The sequence below is a fragment of the Carassius gibelio genome, chromosome A8, assembly GCF_023724105.1.
Source record: "Carassius gibelio isolate Cgi1373 ecotype wild population from Czech Republic chromosome A8, carGib1.2-hapl.c, whole genome shotgun sequence".
Taxonomy (NCBI): domain Eukaryota; kingdom Metazoa; phylum Chordata; class Actinopteri; order Cypriniformes; family Cyprinidae; genus Carassius; species Carassius gibelio.
The window spans coordinates 14,225,786-14,249,398 of NC_068378.1; the positions used below are offsets into that span (position 1 = coordinate 14,225,786).

The 23,613-nt window shown below is 37.0% G+C and overlaps 1 long non-coding RNA gene and 1 pseudogene across 2 annotated transcripts; both read left to right on the top strand.

Annotated features, from left to right (window-relative positions):
* LOC128018131 (aminopeptidase O-like) overlaps window positions 1–16,372 on the top strand; it is a 64,252-nt pseudogene extending 47,880 nt beyond the window's left edge.
* Window positions 16,373–16,417: 45 nt separating this feature from the next.
* LOC128018537 (uncharacterized) lies at window positions 16,418–18,597 on the top strand. 2 transcript variants are annotated; one of them, XR_008184902.1, is made up of 3 exons: window positions 16,418–16,923; window positions 17,052–17,115; window positions 17,308–18,597. It is a non-coding gene; the product is annotated as an uncharacterized LOC128018537 (long non-coding RNA). The 2 variants fall into 2 exon arrangements; XR_008184901.1 differs by having other exon boundaries at window positions 17,340–18,597.
* Window positions 18,598–23,613: the final 5,016 nt, after the last annotated feature.

Sequence of the window (23,613 nt, forward strand, 5' to 3'; positions counted from 1 at the left end):
GAGAAATGAAAAGGCAGCGGAAAACCAAGCACACACTCGGCGCAGAGTGAGTGCATGTGTGGAGCGGTGCTCCTGGAGGGAGTCTTACAGTGGACGGGACTTCCATATGGCTCACAGAGGCAAGTGTTTTAATGGTGAATGATGAATTTTGGGGTTTTCTGTGTGATTTGGCCCAAATTACAAAATAATGAATTCTGGGTCGGAAAATAATAAGACCTCGAGCAAGTGTTGAAAGCCTTGTAGACATTATCACAGTGTTTTCTAGCTTGTGATTTCAGCAAACATCCATTTTGTTGTGTTCCATCTGTGTGTATTTGTTCAAGAAGTGATGTTCATCTTTGCTTCCTGCTGTCTGGTGTGCAGGCTCTCACACTCTTATGTACAGTATTACAAAGGTCGATGACGAATGTTAAAGATAAGTTGCAAATGTATTTTAAAACACATCAAGTTCTTAAAAGTATATTATTTGTTCATTGGTTTTGAAATCTAAAGTTTAAATTTAAATCTAAATGTGATGTAATGGACCCATCTCATGAAACTGGAAAAAATCTTAATCATAGTATAAAAAAAATATTAATTTATAGAAATGTCATTATACCACATGATATTTTGAAGCTTGAACTAACCTTGCTTTGTCTAATATCTGAATAAATTGTCAACATAGTGTCTGAAAATATTCTCATATTAAAACTTGACAGAATGTGTTCAAATATTATTATTCAGTGAAGCAGATTTTTTAAAATAGTTTTTCTAAGAAATGAAAATAAAATATTACATTAAACTTTTTAAGGTTTAAGAGGTCATATAATGCGATTGAAATTTTTCCTTGTGTTACAAGCTCTTGGTGCATAAAGAAGGTCTGTAAAGTTGCAAAGACTAAAAGTCTCAAATCCAAAGAGATATTCTTTATAAAAGTGAAGCGTCAACCACTCCCTCCTAAAATGGCTCATTCTAACATGCCCACATGTCTACGTCATGATGTGGAAAGATTTGCATAACGCTGCCCAAATGTTCACGAAAAAAAAAGCTGTAACTTTTATTCTGGCTGTTGTTGCGCTGCCATGTCGTGGAGTTGCTGTGTGTTTCGTTGTGAAAAGCGAAGCTACTTTGTTCGGCCTTCCAAAAGAGGACACAACTAGAAATCAGTGGTTAAGTTGTATTTACAAAACTGTTCAACCCAAATATTCAGATGTGTGCAGCGCATTTTGTGGAGGATAAGGACTGTTTTCTGAACCAGTAGCCTATATACTGTATCTATAAAGTCTGGCAATTCCAACTTTGCAAGGACAGTCTGGTGCTTCTGACTCACAGCCTGTAGTAAGTACGTTTTTTTATATTTAAATCATTTGCCAGTTTTGAAGAGTGTATAGTAGGCTTTTTGTTTGTTGTTTCTCTGATCATGAAGGCACACATGGTTTTATGTATACATGGTGCAATACACAACGCAATGCATAAAAGACAGTATAAGTCATTATAATCAGTAATTATGTCCCCAGTGGATACAACAAATGCTTTGTTTGTAATGCGTTTTAATGGTTTTGTCTTGTCTAGTGATGTCCAGATCGCAAACGAATCGTTCTATTTAACCAGATCTTCTTAGTGAACAAAATATACACAAAAGAATCTTCTTTTTAGTAACGTCATATGACCCCTTTATATTCAATTTATTCTATGCATGCATTTTTTTCATGTATTTTTTAATAATTAATTGATAGGACAAAAAATGACACCAAAACAGTCAAAAACCTACTTGAAACTAAAATCCAGTCTTCAAATTGCTTCTTGGGTCCAGCCAAGTGACAGAAACCCCCGTTAAGTTTTTTGCAGAGTGATGTATTGTGAGAGGGTGTTTCCCCCGGATAGCTGATCACCTCACCTCACTTTCTTTTCTGCCCTGTTTTTGACAAGAGGAGTGGACTTGGGCACAGCGGGACTGTTTGTTCCCTGTGTGGAAACGTTTTTTTGCCATCCCGAAACAATTGCCATTCCCTGAGGCAAATTGAGTGTGGAGGAGGGCTTTCGTCTCCCCTCTATCATTTATGACTTTAAATTCCTCTCGTCTTTCAAAGGCGGTGGATCCGATGATCTTGGGTGGGCCCTTGAATGGCTCTTAATGACAGAGCGGAGACAGAGGCGGCAACGCACCCGCTTATCAGCCGAAAGTGAGAAGTCTTTGCTTTCCACCACATTAATTCTTCACAGCAGATTTGAGCTGGAAAACAGTTGACCCTTGCCACTTATTCTTCAGAGGGTGATGACTTTATTGGGTTTCTCACGGTCAAATTCCTGTAATTTAGCTTTTATTTGACACAGTTATTTTGTCCCGGGTTCTGGTTCTTTTAAGGCCTTGAATGGCCACAGAGCAGTCAAGAGTGAAATAGTTCCCTCTTTCAGTAATGTAGACAAATATAGTTCTTATTTTGGTAAGGCGGGGTGAAGCATCACATTTCCTAACCATTTTTGGAAAGGGGGTATTTAAATGGATCAAGTTGTTGATAAAGTTGCATCCATGAATATTGATTTGAAAATGCTGCTGATAATGGTTGTTCCTAACTTAATTCAATCTGTGTGGGGGGGGGGGGGGTTGGGTTTGGACGAACAGAGAAAGGGACGTGGCACAGGACGGAGGAGACTGTGCATCACTGCTCTATAGATCCTGATGTGATAATGGAGTAATAATAGCAGGCTTGCCAACACCCATCTCCTACCACATCACTCTTTCAGCCAGCTCTCTCTCTTTCTGTCTACGTGTCCCTCGCTCAGTCCATCATTTCCCTTTTCCTGTTTCTCTCTCCATCTACAGCCACATCAGTCTGAAGTCAGAAATGCTAACAATTAACAGTAAAAATCTGTTAATTGTTTAACTAAGTTACCTTACTATATAGTCAAAATTCCACTAGATTTAATGAAAAAAAAAAAAAATAATTCCTGCAAAATAATATAGAAAATGTGTTTGATATTTGTACAGTTTCTGTATTTTATATAATAAACCGTCATATTTAACAATTTATAAAAACCTTATATTATATTCATTAAGGTTTATATTTTATATTCAACAATAAAACTAATTTACTTTTACTATATTTACTAAACAAATACAATTTATATGCTATATATATTTAGAAATTTCCGTTGTTCATATTTATTGCATTATTTCAGTATCATATTTATAGTAAGGCCAATTTCCTTAACTTTGATTAATTATGTGGACTTTTGCTTGCGTTATTATGGTAGTTATCATACATTATTTACTAAACAAATACAATTTATATGCTATATATATTTAGAAATTTCCGTTGTTCATGTTTATTGCATTATTTCAGTATCATATTTATAGTAAGGCCAATTTCCTTAACTTTAATTAATTATGTGGACTTTTGCTTGCGTTATTATGGTAGTTATCATACATTATTTACTAAACAAATACAATTTATATGCTATATATATTTAGAAATTTCCGTTGTTCATGTTTATTGCATTATTTCAGTATCATATTTATAGTAAGGCCAATTTCCTTAACTTTAATTAATTATGTGGACTTTTGCTTGCGTTATTATGGTAGTTATCATACATTTTTTAACATATGAAAGGTATATTAATAGTTCAAGTAGAGTGGTATATTAATATTATATCAGTAATGAGATGAATCATTATAAAGTGTAAAATATGCAGACACCTACATCTGAAATATTATCACTGCATTTGACAGTGAATTTCTGTCAACCACAGCTGCAAACTTTTTTGACAGGGTGTTTGACTTATGATAAAAGCAGCAGGACAGAATTTCCTTCTTTCTTGCTTCCTTACACGCACCAGCAAATAATAAAACATGCTGTCAGGTCAGCGATATTCTTGATTATTTAGCTGTGACTCATGTCGTGTCTTTATAAACGTTTGTCGGGATATGTTATGAGGATGACTCATAATTTCTGTCATTTCTTTTAAAGGGCAGCACATTTTTTTGATAATCTCATGGTAATGTAAGCACATGGGCCTTTTCATTTCTACCTGTCTGAAACTGTTGTGACTTGTTTCTTTGTACGGTTTCTTAACAGCTTGAATGTTACATTTTAGTGACAGAAACATGGGTTAAAATGAGAGTAAGCAGACTTAGAATTAAAAAAGAAACATAATCCCCTGTAAATATAGCCATTTCATGCAATAATTGGTTTAGGCCTGATTTCCATACTGCAAGATGAGACTTTAAAGCATCTTTCCAGCGCTCAAATCCCAAAACATTCCTTCCCTCCATTAGCTGTCTATACTCTAGAAACCATTATGCAGACTCTGCTTTTTCAAGAAGAGAGAGAAATGTGATTTTAATCTTATTCTGACGATTATCAGAGGAGCTCTTTTAAGGGAGCGGGGTTTAATATGCACAATATGTTATTTTCTCTCACTTTTGTTCTACCTTGTTGGAATGCTCTTCCATCTTCAAGCTGGTGCTTGAGCTTCTCCTTTCCTAGTCTGCTTTCTGATAGTCTTCAAAGACGGTATTGATGTCTTATTCGACCTTCTGAAAATCCCATCATGGCTCATGGTGTTATTTTTGATTGTATTTGAAGCCCGTAAATAATTTTGTGGTGTGGTTCATTTAAGCATATGTTTTAAAGGAGGGTTCTCCTATGTGTACCAAGGCTGCATTTATTTGATTAAAAAGACAAAAAACTGTAATATTGTAAAATATGAATACAATTTAATTTACAAATATATTATTTTCAAATTTAATTTATTTCTGGGATGGCAAAGCTGAATTTTCAGCAGCCATTATTCCAGTCTTCACTGACACATTATCACATAATGTTTTTGGTGTTCAAGAAACATATTGTTACAAAAAAAAAAAAAAAAAAAAAAATTCTGGAAACCCTTATACATTTATCTCGGGTTTCATTGATGTATAGAAAGTTCAGAACAACATTTATTTGAAGTAGAAATATTTTGTACCATTCTTAGTGTCTTCCCTCTGCTCATATAATACTGTATATATGCAATTTCGGACCTCACTGTATATGTTAGCTGTATGAAATTATTCAAAAACCTTTTGTTTTTCTGTTTCAGTTGAGCCCAGGGCAGCTGAGTCTTCTGTTGGAGTTTTTTCTTCTTCTAGAGGAACCAGAGCTGAATCTGTCCACGATGAGACTACTTCAGACCACTTCTAACCTACAGGCCCAGGATGCTGAGGTAACCAATCCTCCTACACAGATTTCCACCGCAAACTGCCGCATGGAACTGTTTACTTCACCTCCAGACCTGCTCCCAACATCACCACTGCTCAGCCATATGTATATTTATCTCTATCGAGTCTGACTACTGCTTTGTGGTCTCATCAATTATATTGAACGATTGCTTGAAACAGTCAGGAAACTAAAAACGTCTGTTTTACAGCTTTTACAGCTTCATTCACATTATTACCTATCAGTGTCATAGTACTTCATTGTTGTTGAAGGTTGATCCCTTTTATTGTAATAGTTTGTTGTATCCCAGTTTAATATGTAGAGATGTGTAACCATTTTTAGAAGTTTGGGCATGGAGAGTTCAGGAGAACAGCTTGAAAAAAGAATAATTATTTTTCATTGTATTGCGCACAAAGTGTTTTTAATAGCTTAATTTATTTTGCTCTTTCCCCTCCACACCTTTTTAAATATTGACTAGAGGCAGGCTGAACTCATTTGTCATGTCTCCACCAACACCTCTTATGTTCACAGCTAAAAAAACACACCAATCCATCAGTCTTATCATTTTATGGCGCTCTCATTCTAGAGTTTGTATACTATAACACCATACCACTGACATTTATCATTTTACCCTACTGAAAAAGTTGCATGCATTTATTTGCAAGTAATCTCTTCATTCTGTTTAAGATAGAGAGGTTTCGAAAATATCTTATCTACTTGAATTCCCTGAAACGGCCTCTTACTTGGGCATATCAGGCAAGCGCAAGTGAAGCCACGGTATCTGATTTCTATCAGATTATGTGGAGAGTTTTCTTCTTAAGACTTAGAGGGGTTTCAGGCCGAGCACTGCGCTCTTTGAAAAGTGCACGCTAGCCAAATGCTAACCTCTGTGGTATTTGCCTCCTGATTCAATTACTGTCCCGGCAGCCAATTAGGCCACTTTGTGATTCTTAGTCAATTCAGAGGAGGCCAGCTTCTGTTTGGGAGCAACATTTGGCAGGCCAGCAGTGACCTACCACAACGTTCTTGTGAAATGAAGCACTATTTGGCAGCATGAAAGATGTAAGATAATAGGAAATGGTGACCACAGTAAATCCCAGACTACCACAGTTAGTTTCAAACTGAGGCCCAATGGGAGGTTTTCGTCAAGGTATTCCAGGAAAAACAAAAGTCCCTCTAAAAATAAATCAGGTTATTACTACCACATGCCCCTCCCTCCATCCAAACCACTCTCTGGCTTCTTTTCTCCTCTGCTTCTCCCAGGCTCCGACAGTCATCTTTTCTTTCAGACAGATTTAATTCTCCTCCCTGCTAGCCTTTTTCTTTTTCTTTTTTTTTTTTTTTTTTTTTTTACCAACGTCACCATTTTGCATTTGTTTTTCCTTTTGTGAATTGCTGCTGACATATCATTTTAATGTTTTAAAATAGACGTGAATCATTATTAGCTGTGCATAATTATTAGCGCTGCATGAAGATTGCTTTAATGTCACAATAAAGTTGAGAGGTGTGGTCGGCGCCACTTAGTCTGTGTGGGTCATCACTGGGCGTTGTTCTCACATAAGAAATGAATCACTGGATATTTCATAATTAGTGGTGCTTGCAACGGCAAGCATGGCCATTAATATTGCTTAAACTAAGGGTTAGGGATTTAAACAAACCCCTAACCCTGTGTATTAAATGCAACTAGTCATGACTCATCTACAGACATGAATTATGTCTCTAAGTGTGTGGCTTGTTGAAGAGAAGTGTGCTATTTACTTATTTGAAGCGATCAGACTTATAATTTTCACCTGGCATACAGTAAAATAGGTGGAAACATCCTGTAGACTTGCATTGATGGAGTGTTCTGAGCTATATCTAGAGATTAAAATATTACTTAAAACTGACAATGGAATCTTTTGACTAAATCTATAAAGGTTGGAATACACTACTCGACCTTTTCTCAGATTTTTCCCCCCTATTTACAGGCTGGAGAAGTTGACACTAGTTGGCGAATGTAAGAGCCACTCTTTAGATCTGACTTGACAGATTTAATCAAAAATCACATAGTGTATGATGGTCACAGACTCAGATTTTTTAGCTTCAGACCATGAATCTAACCAGTCGGAGGATATCAAACGTTTGATATTTGTCACACGTCAAGGTGCGCGTTTCTGGCTCACTGTGTGTTTGTTAAGTTTTTCCACTGTTTACAAAGTGTATGATGCCCAGTGTTTTAAAATGTGTTCAGATCCTGTAGTGTCATTCCAGCCTTAAGCCGCGGTCACACTAGACTCTGAGCATGCAAAATCTCTTTGTACGCTGCAACAGTCGTGATATGACGTCATGCTCTGCAACGTCTGTTAAGTGTCTCTTCTTGAACACTTAAAATTCAACACATAACAAATAATAATACATCTTAAATTTAAAAACATAAAATCTGCTCGACTTTCCAGCAGCGCTGCAGTTTTAAATGTATGTTCTTTTAATTCAGCTGAGGTCATGCTCTGACATCCATCTGCTGTTGGGAACACATTTCACGTGATGTGAATTTGCAGGTCAGAGTTCACCAGGCTTAACGCTGTGAAATTCGAAACTTTTCGACACAAGCTTTCTTGTCTGATGCATTCGCATGCATATGAATGTAAATCATTGGAACAAAAAAAAAAAAAGCTATGTGACTGCCCCTTCAAACAGCCAGAACACCCTAGCAACTGCATAGCAGAATTTTGAAAACACTCAATAACAACTTATAATTTATTAACAACTCTATGCCACCTAGCATCTTATTGCACAGGCAAGCACCACTTGTTTTTTTTTTTTTGTTTTTTTTTTTACGTTCTCTTTTATTCGCCTTATTTAAAATAAACCTGAAAAGTGATAGCTGAAACTATCACTTGTTTATACTTGACACTATGGTGCATTTAGAATAATACTAGAAGGTCAAATTTAGGACATTGGTTTTAGGACATACGCCTTCAGTGCAGCATCCATTCCATTACACAATATAGTACTTCAGAAGCCTGCATATTTTTCAAGTGTTTTAACAGTATTTTGGATGGATTCCGCCTAGATTAAGCATGCCAATCAGTAGAGAAGAGCACCTCTCACTACTTTGTGCGTCATGTGTGCTGTATATTTCGTGCGAGCACAAGCAAAAGCATGAGGGCTAAGCATTGTGGTATGCTGTTTCATGTGAGGACTCGTGTGTGTGTGTGTGTGTGTGTTGCGCGTGTAAGTGCGAGTACCATCTGTCGGTCAGGCACACAGAATACATTGTATTACAGCTATTCTCAAAGTCGGTCGGTCGGTCACAAAGTTCACACACACAGACAACCAGCCAGGAAGAGAGTGACTGATAAAAGGCATATCAGAAGTCTAGATGTGTCTTGTGTGTTCCCACAGCCAGGAGAATAATCAGCTGAATCGTAACATGGGCTGCATGATGAGAGGTCAGATCACACCTGTTTCAGCTGAAAATCATTTTTGGGAATCGGAATCTAAACAATATGAAACACTGACAACATAAAACATTTGTTTGACTATCGCATATACTCAAGTATTTGTTAATAAAACCTGTGCATAAACACAAAACAAATATGATTTATCAGTTGGGTTGCACTTTATTATAATTTATTTTAATAATTAATTTTTTTCTAAATTTAGGATAAAGTTTCTACCTGAATGTATTATTTTTTATTCTTATTATCAATTGAATAACTAAGTAACTCTCAAAGTAAATAACCCTAAAGTAAGTTTTATTTATTTCAGGGTAGCAAAAAATTACAAGTTATACTGTAGCTTTATCTGGTTCTACATAAAAAAAAAGAAAATAAAATTTTCTATAATTAAATATGTACACTACTATTCAAAAATCGTATGCTCTCCAAGACTGAATTTATTTCATAAAAATATATTAAAACATTAATCATGTGAAATATCATATTTTAAATAACTGCTTCTTGTGATGGTGAAGCTGAATTTTCAGCATCAATCCTACTTATTCTGATTACATCATTATTCTAGTTTTCAGTGTCACATGATCACATGAAAAAAAAAAAAAAATTCTGGACACAGGTACTAAAGTCCTTATATGGTGATTTGGACATGTATTACAATTACCGCGGGGACGCCCTGTGTTGTTTAGAATAATCCTTTTATCTAAACATTAGACTGAGAATTATGTGTGTGAGAATAATATGCACCCGGACCTTTTGCGTGGGAACTATTGCTGTACACAATTATTAATGAATGAGACCTAACAACTGTAACCACTACATTAAAACTATCAGAAAGCACAATCAGCATTAACCAAATAACAGTAATTAAACTCCCAGATCAAACAGGGACTTCTGGAATGATCTCATCACAGGGCGGCGTTACCCACGCAAGCACTACAACAGTTAAGGGTTGCACTCTTGACATGTTATGAAATACTGCATCACTGGTGATAAATGACCGGAGGTTTTTATTTGGTTCAGATGGAGCCTCTGTAGTCCAGCCATCTGATGTACTGTATCAGGAAGTCTATGTAAGGCTGGCATATCTTTATATAAATCTCAATGTGCACATAATGTCACCATGTGTCCAACATGGCTTAAGCTACTTGTTTTAAAAGGCACATATTTGGATATTAGCTTGTGCATGATATACGCTTGTGGATGCATGGTTCCGGGTTTTATAATTGAAATTATGTGCATGTGTGTTGGTGTGGTCTCCCCTGTGCCCTGTATAGACCCGGCAGCTGCAGAGGGGATCAGAGTTGAGCTGCATTCCTGGGGAGACCCCTGAGGCAGGACAGCTGCAGTGTGCCTGCCTGCGTCTCTCTCTCTCTCTCTCTCTCTCTCTCTCTCTCCCACTCTCCAGAGATGCAGTAATTACACGGGACATTCCACAATTTATTACTGCAAGCATACGTGTACATGCACACAGAAACAGTTCCACAGATGCAGAGTGAAATCACTGATGCTCATGGCATGGTACTTCAGTCCGCTGTGGGCACACAGGGGTCAGCCAAGACTACTTTAAAGGAACAGTGCATCCAGAAATGAAAGTTTTGTCATCTGCTCACCCAGATGTCTTCTGAGATGTGTATGTTTTATGTTCTTCTGTTGAAATCCAGGCTACTCTTTTCCGTACAGTCTAGTACATACTTCCCTTCTACACAGCATGGGAAAAGCAGTAATTAACTATATCTGAATGATGATTGCATCTGCTGAAATTCTAAAAAGCAAAACCAGTGGACACTTTGCTATCCCATGACACCACAAGCTCTAAGAAGCCAACATATTTGAAGAGTTAACGAACAAATTGTAACTGAATACACCATGGGTGTAAGAACCATTGTATGTAGGTGGGAAAAGACCCACACATTTTTTAACTCACTTTTACCCTAATTCAGCGCATGTGTCTGTTCACTGAACAGATGCCCTCAGTCAAATCTATTCCACTTGAGAATGCCCTAATAAATGAAACTTCATTCCGTGTTATAGCTGCTGCCTCATCAAACCCCTTCCACTTGGCACATTCAGAGTCCATATAAATTAAACTATACTGTGTGTCTGAGTGTGTGCTCACATATTGGCACTAAACAAGCTGAGATTAAAGTGAATGTTCATCATTTGTTCACCTGTGGCTTTTAATGGCATCATGTAGTCTTTGTCGCAGCACTGAATTACAGTTACACTATGTTGTTACAGTGCTATAACAGTTATCTGACGTTTTTGATTGGCTAGCTGGCTAGCTAACTTACCGGACTTTATTTGCTGTGTTAATTGTTGGGAAACAAACTCAGGCATGAGGTAACTGTTTTAGGCTATAAAAGCAATTGTTTAATTAAAAGGCACCAGAATACAGGAAATAGCATCTACTCCAGTGAAAACATTCTGGAGGACCACCCACTCACATTTGGTTTTCTTCCAACGCCCATGATATACACTAATGATCAAAAGTAATGTTTGACACCCCCCCCCCCCCCCCATGCATTTTTCAAAAAACAGTCTCATGCTATCCAGGTCTGGATTTATTTGATCAAATATACGGAAAGTCTACAATATTATTACAATTTAATAAAGCTGAATCTTCAGCAGCCACTACTTCGGTCTTCATATTGTCACATGATCCTTCAGAAATCATTCTAATATGCTGGTTTGGTGCTCAAGAAACATTTCTTACTATCAAAAATGTTGAAAACACTTGTACTGCTTAATATTTTTGTAGAAACCATGATTCATTTTTTCCTGGGATCCTTTGATAAAAAGGAAAGTTGAAAAGAACAGTAAATATTTGAAATTGAATGATAATGTTTGAATAAAATGATAATCTATAAAGCTAAACGATATATAATAATATGTATTTTATAAAAAAAATTATGATGCACTGTTGCAAATAATTGTAAATATATTACTTAAAAACATCATTATATCATACTGTTCATTTGCTGGGTTTAAAGTTTTGTGCAAGAAACAGATTGAAATGCTAGTAATTGGCTGAATTATCCCTTTAAGCCATCGGATCATCATTCACGCAGTTTTTCTCTCCCAGTCACCACCTACAGTCTTTCTTAAATCCTTTCTCTTCCTGCCAGTTTTAATAAGTGAGCCACCTGATGTTATGTGCATATTAGGTTTATTGGATTCTTCTAGTGTCCTCAGGTTAGGTTAATGTAGGTCAAGCTGCCTGACTGAACTAAATGTCTTCCTGTGGTGGGAGTGTGGATCAGTGTTATCATTAACTCTACTATTACCATTCCCCAGACGAGATCCTTTCTCCCATGCACACATGTTGCTTGCTGTTTGTGTCTAGACAGACGCACACCAAGCTTGCTCTTCTGTGTGTAAATCTGAAGGATTTGCCACCCTACTGCTAATTACTGATGTGTGTTTTCTCTAGTAGGTGGCTATTGTCACTGCAGCTTTTGTAGGCTCCAGGCGGTTCTGTGACCCGGGCGGGAAAGGGTTTTGTTATTAATCTGTATATGTGTGTGTTTTTCAAGTCTTTCACAAGTTCACAAAACCAGCCAGTAGTTCAGATTTGTACTTGCCTGCCAACATTTCCACCACAAATACATGGCATCTTTGTTTTTTTGTGTTTCAAGAGCAAAAACATGCGTATCAAACATCAAATATTACAATTAACTATTTTATTTTGTCTTATTTTACTAAAAGTTACATTCTCTATTCTTCATATTCATGAACTGTTTTTTTCCCTGATAGCGATGAATTCTGAAAAATAGCATATGGGTGAAAAATATTTATTTGCTCATCCTATTACAGCTTAGTTACTTTTCCACAATTGATGGAAAGAGCACAGGCCACTTGCATCATGTCAAGTTTTATTAACTTCCTGAAGAAGCTTTTTTTATTAGCATTTAACACTTGGCAAGTGTTAATCTTTTTATCTGCACTGAGATGTGAAGTGAAACTGAACAGTGAAGACGGAAATCATGTGTGAGCACACTTTTGCATGAAAGGCAGTTGATTAAAATATTGCATGACATAACATCTGGCAGTGAAAGAGAAAGAACAAAACAAGAAACACAACCGCGATCAGCTGAAATGATAAGGTTTGCGGGCAGGTGAGGACGGAAGGGAGTTAATGGTGTCTGCGGGAGAGAACGAGAAAACTTCATACCTTGTGAGCGCAGTGACATTTGAACAGGTTTCATAAATAGATGGTGATTTGTGACCGGAAGGCTCTTTGCTGTGCCGCTGCTTCCTGTTGTTTTCCTGAGTCACTTCACACCTCGTCTTAAAGCAAAGATTCTCACACACTTGTACACAGACACACACAATCTTACTTCATTAATCATTAAACTGCCTGCCACCTTCAGGCCCCCTGAGCTCCCACCCATTCAGCTTTAATAAAACGCCCTGCGTGTGGCGGAGCCAAAGAGAAGCGTAAAGAGATGAAATGGGAACGAGTGATTTCAGTTCAAATCACTAATATGCTTATGATGATGCAGAACTATCATGTCCAACCCCTGAATCCACTGATTCACTTAAGCAAAATCAAAAGCATTTGTAACATACCGTATATTCCCGGGCTATAAGTCACACTTTTTTTCATATTTTGGCTGGTCCTGCGACCTATAGTCAGGTGCGACTTATTTATAAAAATTACTTTGACATGAAAGTCGCACCTGAGTATAAGTCGCATCAGTCCAAAAAAACGTCTTGACAAGGAAAAAACATATATAAGTCGCACTGGACTATAAGTCGCATTTATTTAGAACCAAGAACCAAGAGAAAACATTACCGTGTACAGCTGCCAGAGGGCGCTCTATGCTGCTCAGTGTTCCTGTAGTCCACCACTGAAAACATAGAGCGCCCTCTTGCGGCTGGAGACAGTAATGTTTTCTCTTGGTTCTTGGTTCTAAATAAATGCGACTTATAGTCCAGTGCGACTTATATATGTTGTTTTTCCTTGTCAAGACGTATTTTTGGACTGATGCGACTTATACTCAGGTGCGACTTATAGTCCGAAAAATACCGTAATGTTAATTACCACAAATTTCAACTTCTTTGTTTTCAAAAAAAAAAAAAAAAGTAATGGAGACAATCTTTAAACATTAATATAAACACAAAACATAAATAATATGTGTTAGCATGATTTTAGTGTGAAAGAAATTAAACCTTTTTTGTAAAGTTATATCTTGGGCTGCCACTATTGAATATTTTGGTAATTGAGTAATCGGTCAACTATCATAGTAATTTACATCATACCATAAATTTATATAATAATGTTCTATCATGTTATATTGAATACAATAATAATTATGTGAATGAAAATTAGCCTACAGAGGGTGAGATATTTATATATATATATATTATGGACCCCAGAAAAATATTGGGTAAAACGTACCCACCAGCCCTTGATCTCTCTTTTTCTTTTCTTTTATGTTGTCGGCATGACAGAATCGCTCTAATTCAAATTTGAATTCATGATATAAACACATTTGCACATTTTAACACAAAAAAATGTACTTCTGTAGAATTATTTGCTTCACTTCACATTTCTCCTTTTGAAACCTACAAAAACATACCCTATTCACTACCATTGTACCGTTGCAATAAAATTATTCAGAGACTACAGTACTTTACAAATACAAGTTTCTCTTGTATTTTGATCCAGGATTTTATAAAAATTGCACCTATAAAAGTTTACTGGCATATTGAAAGTGATAATGTCAATATATAATGTCATGTTTTAAGTTTAGTTTAGGTTTTGGTAACACATTATTAATTAACAAGTAACGTTATTGGTGGTTTTAAAGAATAAAAGATTTTGGATCAAATTTGACTTTTGGGGGATGAATAATTTTTACAATTAATGTTTAGAGCCAGTAAAACGTTTTTTTTTTTCATCATTCATCAACTTTGCATTTACAGATTCACTTAATTGTGCATTAATACAATTTCTCTACGTTTACTGTTGCCATTGTCAAATCGTTTTCAGAAGATTTGTTCTCTGCAGCAAAATGTCTTGCAGGTCAGGGAGTTTGAATAATTTTGATCGCAACTGTTAATGTCTCGTAACCTCAGGTTTTTTTTTTTTTTTTCAAAGAAACCAAGGAAGAAGGTAAAATTATTTTATGGTAATTAAAACAATGCCATTTTTGCTTCTGATTGAACTGAACCTGGGATATTCCTTTAAATACAGTTAGTGTAATGAGATCTTCCATGCATGTATGAGGTCAGGTTTTGGGCCATGTTTATCGCTGCTGTTGTTAGGTCACCGAAGGAAGAGTTGAATGACAGCAGAGAACAAGAACAGGAATGAGAACAAGGGATAGACAGAGCCAGTCTGTGATCTCTCTGCTCTACCGAACTAACACAGCCTCCATTTATACATAAGAGAGAGAGAGTACATCGAACATAAACAGAGCACACAGCTTCACTAACACATGCTTGTCTCACCACAAAACACACTGATAACAAAACTACAGAGTCATGCAGATTTCCCCATATGCATGTAATTTCCACAGGTGGTGACGTCCCGTGAGCTCAGTGTTATTATGTAGCTGTTGGGCTGCTTTCATCTTGTTTAATCACTTTCTATCTGTCTCTTTCTTATTAGGTGAATCATCGCTGGAGTGAACTTGTGGTCAAGTATAAACACACAGCGGCATACCGAGATGTTGAGCTCTTTCCGATCCATGACCAGGTAAATGAGCTGTTCTCCAGCACTGTTCCCAAACCTAATGAGCTGTCTTTATAAGCAGCCTTTTAAGGCATGTCCATGACACATTTCAGAAGTTATTTTAACTTCTGTCTTTTGAAATATAATATTTTGCCAAAGAAAGCATCACATGCATCCTTGATAGAGAAGTCAATCATAGAATACAGTGTGCTTGTTAAAAAATAAATAAATAAAATACTATGTCATCAATAAAACAATATTTTATTTATATAATCAGTAAAACAATAAAATATATATAAACTAAATGTATTCAGCAAGGATGCATTAAATTGATCTAAAGTGACAGTAAAGACATTTATAGTGTTACAAAAGTTTAATATCTCAAATAAATGCTGTTCTTTTGAACTTTCTATTCATCAAAAAATCCTAAGAAAAAAATAAATAAATTTCAACATTGTTGATGACTAAATGTATGTTAGAAAAGGCATATTAGAATGATTTCTGAAAGATCGTGTGACACTAAAGACTGGAGTAATGACTGATGAAAATTCAGCTTTGCAATCACTGGAAATACATATAGAAATTAGTAGTTTTAAATTGTAATAATATTTCAGTTTTACTATTTTTGATACTTTATATGATTATGAAGGCTGCATTTTATTAAATAAACGAGGCTTTAATAAAAGTCTCTTTTTGACAGGTTTATATTGAATTAGTTTGTTTTATTTCAGTTTAGATATTTATCAATAAATACTTGTTAAATAATAATAATTACCACCCCCCAATAAAGTGTTTATTATATATATTAATTTATCAGTCATTTATGAGGTAACATTTCAGTCAGGTTGCTGCTTAGGTTTAGGAACAGAGCTTAGATTTAGCTTTCTATCATAAAGAACACTTCTTGATATTAGTGTGTGTGTGTGTGTGTATGGCAGGCCATGGTAGTGCATTTGTACAGCGAACTGATGGTCCAGGAAGATGCCCCACAACAAGCATTGGCATGCCGTTGACTCTCCATCATTAAAGATGACATGGACCAATCAGCACGCATTGTTGTAGAGGAAATGATCCTCTGAACTCAGTCAAATCAGGTAAGATTATCATATCCATTCTGACCTTTATATACAGTTCGAAGTCCAAATGATTTACAATTTAAATCAGCTCATTCTCTAAAAATCCTACAAAAGATTTTTGGAATCAAGAGATGTTCCTCAATCAGCTTATGATGTCTCAACCATAGACTGTAAAAAAAGATGGATGACGCATCTCCACTTCCTTCCACTACGGAAAAGTGAAGCCAAAGCATCCTAGTATGGCCACTGCCATCTTGAGTAAATGACCTCATTTGGAGCCAGAGTCTGCGCAGTAGAGATTTGTTTGGGGCCAGAGTCTGCACAGTAGAGATTCGTTTGGAGTCAGAGTCTGCGCAGTAGAGGTTCGTTTGGGGCCAGATACTGCGCAGTAGAGATTCGTTTGGAGTCAGAGTCTGCGCAGTAGAGGTTCGTTTGGGGCCAGAGTCTGCGCAGTAGAGATTTGTTTGGAGTCAGAGTCTGCGCAGTAGAGATTCGTTTGGAGTCAGAGTCTGCGCAGTAGAGGTTCGTTTGGAGTCAGAGTCTGCGCAGTAGAGGTTCGTTTGGACCCAGAGCCTGTGCAGTAGAGATTTGTTTGGAGTCAGAGTCTGCACAGTAGAGATTCATTTGGAGTCAGAGTCTGCGCAGTAGACGTTCGTTTGGGGCCAGAGTCTGCGCAGTAGAGATTCGTTTGGAGTCAGAGTCTGCACAGTAGAGATTCGTTTGGAGTCAGAGTCTGCGCAGTAGAGGTTCATTTGGACCCAGAGCCTGTGCAGTAGAGATTCGTTTGGGGCCAGAGTCTGCGCAGTAGAGATTTGTTTGGAGTCAGAGTCTGCGCAGTAGAGATTTGTTTGGAGTCAGAGTCTGCGCAGTAGAGGTTCATTTGGACCCAGAGCCTGTGCAGTAGAGATTCGTTTGGGGCCAGAGTCTGCGCAGTAGAGATTTGTTTGGAGTCAGAGTCTGCGCAGTAGAGATTCGTTTGGAGTCAGAGTCTGTGCAGTAGTGTCGTGGTATGGAGCCACGGAATCAAACTCCTGCAGCGCAGACCCAATAAACCATGCCCCTTGAACTTATCATTTGACTGGCGAATACCGAAGGCCTGCTAAAACAACGTAAATACAACAAATAATGACTTAAATTTTAAAACACACAATAATATACTATATATTGAAAAAAATTGTGGCTATTTTTAAAATTATTTAAAATGAACAACTAGTCTACCACAATGTGCGGGACAGCAAAATCAATGATCTTTAGTTTAATATGCCACTAGAAACAGCTCTAAAATGGTCCTGCCGTTACAGGAGAACGACTGCTGTAGACTGTATTCTATAATTAATTAGAGTTAGTTGGCTATCATTAGTTTTGTTTTCCTAAATATAATTTTAAACCCATAAAAAGAATTAGTAACTTACAAATAACGATTACCTGCTTTTTACCATCATGGCTAATCGTTAGGCGTGTTATCTTATCTAATAACATTTATTAGTTAGCTTATAAAACCCACATTTAACATTACAGAAAAAAACTCAGTGATCCATCAGATCTAGTAGGTCGGTTAGTACAGTTTACTGCTAAACAACTCATTTTGTTGAGATAACAGAAATCGAAAATGAATAGCTGGTTATATCTTCAATCTCCTTTCGAAGCTCTGACAGTCTGCTCAGAGAAGCTGTCAATCACAGTTGTAAATCATAACACCCCGTACCGTTTTTACAGCATCAAATTACTAGCTAAAATCAAACATCACAAAAATAAACAATTTAACATATATGACAACTACCTTAAATGACCAAAACCATCTTTCAGAAAATTTTATTGGAAGTTTTATTTTATTTTTTTATTTTTTACTCAAGTCCCCATAGTTTACATGGAGAGGGCGGGGTTTATGACCTGTACTGGAGCCAGCCACCAGGGGGCGATCAAAGAGATCAACAGATTTTAATGGCAGAGTAACAATGGGACAGTAGTTATTTTTGGACACGTTTGACATAAAAATATCCTATTATGTAAAGAGCCACTTTGAAAAAGTAGTCACTCAGTAGCTGAGCGATACAGAAATCATAAAAAGGCCTTTTGTTTTTACTCACAATATTATTAAAGATCCACTCCCATTGTCCCGGCCACCGCCACATTCACATTCTTCCAGAAGCTCCCGTCTGCTGCTTCTGCAATTTTCCAGGAAGCCTGTCTAGATCTGTTTGTAATATGATGAATTTGGAATGTGCACCTCAAACAATTCCCAAGCACCAGAAAAGAAATGGGTCTGCACCGTTTTCAGATGAAACTTTAGGAGAGAGGTGGGTCTCGGGCTCTTACTGCATCAAATTCCTTCCCCCACAAGGCAGGGATTCCCTGGGTCCACATAACAACCTGAATTTGTTGCTTCCCAAAAAGCTGTGGTGGACTGATATATGGTGGTAACCATGAGCGGAAGAAAGGGCAATTGTCTGACTTTCAAGCTGCTTATCTCACATCACGCCGAGATATTATTCGGTTTAACCAAGCAGCACGGGCCGCTCGTCAGCCTATAGGAAAGAGACGACTTATGGACCCCGAGATAAATCAATTAGTCATCCCGCTCCAGCGTTTTTGGTGAAGATGTGGTGCTTTTAATCTGCCAGCTAGACAGTTTTATTTGTTTGGGGACTCGGAGGAGACAGGTGGCTTTTCCAAGATGTTGCGGTTTATGTCACTTGACTTGGATGAATCACATCAGTCGTGATCATCCTGCAATTTGTGCTGTGCTAATGCAGTATTTTCATTCTCAAAGAGCCTGTTTGCCTTCAGAGGTCAGCGTCTAGCCATGTCAATAATTCTTCAGCACACATTAGGCGTCTGCCTCACTCAGACGTGCCTTGAAATGTACTAAATTCGGATAGCAGACCACCCCTGCTGTTTTGAAGTATGCCAAACAGTGTCAGGAAGAGCTATTAGACCTGAATAATGGGTGTTGAGCTTTTCAGTTTTTTTTTTATTTATTTTTATTTTGGAGTCAAACTTTTATCTTATAATTCAAAACTACATTAAAAATGGCATTAACACATACAATTAAGTACACCTCTTCTATGATGAGCATATATTTAATTTTGTATTAAAATGTATCAAAATGTTGAATCAAATGAGAATCAAAATTCTCTAAAATCTAACTAAAATTGAAATACTGTAATGAAAATTTTAAGTAGTTTGGTAGTTAGTTCTCAACTAATTAGAATATGGTGACATGCCAATCAGCTAATCAACTCAAAACACCTGCAAAGGTTTCCTGAGCCTTCAAAATGTTCTCTCAGTTTGGTTCACTAGGCTACACAATCATGGGGAAGACTGCTGATCTGATAGTTGTCCAATCATTTACCACAAACATTCATTGCCAAAAAAGCTGGCTGTTCACAGAGTGCTGTTTCCAAGCATGTTAACAGAAAGTTGAGCGGAAGGAAAAAGTGTAGAAGAAGAAAAAGATGCACAACCAACCAAGAGAAATGCAGCCTTAATGGGATTATCAAGCAGATTTAAGAATATGAGTGAACTTCACAAGGAATGGACTGAGCTTGAGGTCAAGGCATACAGACGTGTAAAGGAATTTGGCTACAATTGTTATATTGCCCTTGTTAAGCCACTCCTGAACAACAGACAACATCAGAGGTATTACCTGGGCTAAGGAGAAGAAGAACTGGACTGTTCCCCAGTGGTCCAAAGTCCTCTTTTCAGATGAAACTCCATCATATTTATATAATACATGAGTTTCACAATTTGAGTTGAATTACTGAAATGAATGATATTCTAATTTATTGAGATGCACCGGTGTGTGTGTGTGTGTGTGTGTGTGTTTATATATATATAAATTAGAAATAGAAACTGAAATAAAATGTTTTAAGTTAAAGTACATTTACATTTAGTCATTTAGCAGACACTTTTATCCAAAGCGACTTACAAATGAGTACTAAAATAACAAATTAAATTTTCCAAATAAATTAAACCTAAATGGAAAAATAAAACATGAAAAAAATACTAAAACTAAAATTAATAAAACAATTTAAAATATTTCATATATTTTATAAAATATTTTTTTATATATTTTATAAAATATTTTAAAATATAAGATATGTACACTCAACATTTCTGAGACTTAAATGAGTTGTATATAGATTTTCTATTCTCTTTATCATCTAGACACATCATTGGTTCTTCTCTTTCTTAAGCTGAGTTTGAATGCTGTTTAAAAAAAGACACAAAACAATCCAGTCAGACAGTTTTAAATAAAAACCTTTTAAAGTTTCCTTTATTCTAGATGTTAAAAGCAGCCATAGTTCATGCCTTTCAGAAATACTCAGTCTGCCGATTACAATCAGTGTACTTCAGACAGAAAAAATATACCAAAAAAAAAAAAAAAATGTGAGCAAACTCCTAAGAAATGTGTAAGGGCTGAAATCTGAACTTCTCCTCATAAGGGAGAGCTAGGGTCGGTGGAGTTCAGAGACCTGTGAAATGCGTCTTGATGGGGATAATGAGGGACATATCCACGGCCCAGCCAAGCGTGCTCCTTCGCAGGAGAGCAAGAGGATCTGCAGGTTTTGCCTTTCATGTTGCTGGCTGTGTGGGTTCCTGGCGTGCTGATTTGTGACTTAAGATAAAAATCACATTGCCAGGGATTACCACACAACCGCCGCTCGGACAGCTGCTATGGCAACCAGAGGCACCGTCTTAACACAGCTCAAGAAAATAAAAATAAAAGAAAACATGGCTGTTCTCTGTGGGCCTCCGACAGGATGACAAGAAAATGAAGCGTAGGAACGTTTCGTGGGTGAAGGAGCGCGTACGCACGAGTGTCGAGGAGAGACTCTCAGAGCAGGCGCAGAGCTTAGCTGATTGGTGAACAGTGATTGAACTCTTTGTTCACAGTGGCTAAGTTCTGCACCTGATGAGAGGATGACAGACAGAGAGAGACTTCAGGGAAAAGCTTTTTCCCGCTTTTCTTCATCGCGTCACAGATGTGAAGTGTTAAAAGCATAATGATTATACATTCAGAAATGGTAGAAGGCATGAAAGAAAGAAAGTCAATGGAGAGTGTCTGTATTTTAGTTTGTAAGTTAAACATGCATAAAAACTTTCTTGTTGCACATCGTCATCAGTTACAGAAGGTCTGTAATAACTAGAAAGAGCTTTTCCAAGCAATTACATTGTTGGCACCAGTCAGCCGACAAATGACTAATCACTCAAGAAAATGACATTTGGGGTTGGTAATATAAAAAATTGGTCATTTTTGACTGATTCTTTAGTCAGGATGCATTAAATTGAACAAGTGACTGTAGAGACAACTCCGATCTTTTTAATGGTGGTATACATAAACAGGCTAATTTTTAAGAACTTTCACTGTTTAAATTATTTATTTCGATTTATTTTTAAAGGTGAGGAATTTGTTGCACGTGCTTTGACCTCTGTTTTTCATACCCTTATTTTCTACCCCACTGGTTCATTTCCAAGTTGCTTCATCAAAACATTTTAGAACTCATATGTCAATGTACAAACTTTCTTTGAGGGTTTCTGGAGTGAAATGAAATGTTATCATAGCAGTGCAGTATGACGTGGTTGCCTTCGTTATGAGCTGATTGTGAGATCCCTTTCACAATGCGCAAAACAAACTCTTGCCGAGAGCACTGACAGATGAAGAGTGAGTCTAAGATGGTGGAGACGGCTGTAATGAGGACTGAAGAGAAGCAGACTGAACTAATGGAGCCCACAGTGAGATGAGGAGCCCAGGAGTTATCATCTTCTCCTCATGCTCAAGTCTTTTAGCATCACTTCGTACCTCTACTGTGCGAATAACAAAATAATTTTGCTCTTTCCTACGGCTAGGCCACAAAATCCACATGAAATTCAGAGAAATTCTGGGAAACGTGGACAGAAGGAGCTAGACAGCCACACAGACCAAACATCTGCATCTGTGGACTGTAAAAACAGCTCCACTTTTAGCTTTGATGGTTGAGATATGAAAGACAGCAACTGAGACAGGAAGTTGTGCTTAAAAGGACCTCTGCAGATCAAGTTAGCGTACGGCCGCGGCCAGCATGCAGTCTACTAAGTCATGACAGATGTAGGAGTTAAATATAAAGCTAAGGAGAAGCTGGCCATAAATGACTATATTTAGAAGCTGTTTAAAGATGCATTACCATTCACGGCTGGTAAAAATGGAATTAGTTGCACAGGCTGTATTTCAAATGTCATTAGGAGATATTTTGTGGGAAATGAAGTGCTAAGCACCCTCAGCTGAAGCGTATTATCCCATATCTGATGCTCCCATCAAGTGGCCCATGCTGAATGTGAATCATATGTGAGCATGTGAGAGAGACTGTAGATGGAGCTGGCCTCCCGTGCCTACTGAGCTGATTACAGTACTGTAGAAACACTGGCTCAGTTCAGCAGGAACAGGAGTCTGGTCCACAGACACCAACTCATCTCTGCAGCTTCAGGCTCATCCACACACAGCCATCTCAGTACAACTGAAGTGTGCCAAGCTTGGAGGCGACTCGTGAAAAGCATTAACTTTATCTTGTTAAATAAAACGGAAATTATATATATATATTAAAAAAAAAAAGTTTTTGTTCACTGAAATGAAGCTAAAAATATACATTTTAATAAAACTTAGACATGAAAGAAGTAACTTAAATTACTAAAACACAAAATCAATGGGGAGAGTTGGGCTAATTATTCCCAGTCTAAAACTATTTTACATAGATTTGTATTATTGCAGTAAATTACTTTATACTTTACTTTATGATTACTATTTTTTATTTGAAGTCATGCAAAATATACCCAAACAAAAACAAGGGGTTCAGAGTTCAGACAATAAAATAGAAGGCTTTAATATTCCAAACAAGAATCTAACATCTTTGCTGCATTTAAAGACAAGTATGAAACATTTGAAATCAAATAAATTTCCTTTGCATCTGTTATTACTTTTTTAAATTGTTTTTATGTAAAGCACTGTGAATTTCCTTTGCGTATCGAGTGTGTTATGTAAATAAACTTGCCTTCATCCATTATTTCTGATGTCATGATCGTGAATGATAAGGTTTCCTGTTGTACTCTTCTCTTTTGCAGGTTTCAGATCTGTCTGGTCTTTAACTCGGGGAAATCATGCAGGAACTGACTGTCCGCTGCTCACTGATGCTCAGAGAGCACAATGAATGGACTATTCAAAACACAAACAACAATCCAACAATCATTGCACATTTAAGCTAGAAGGCATA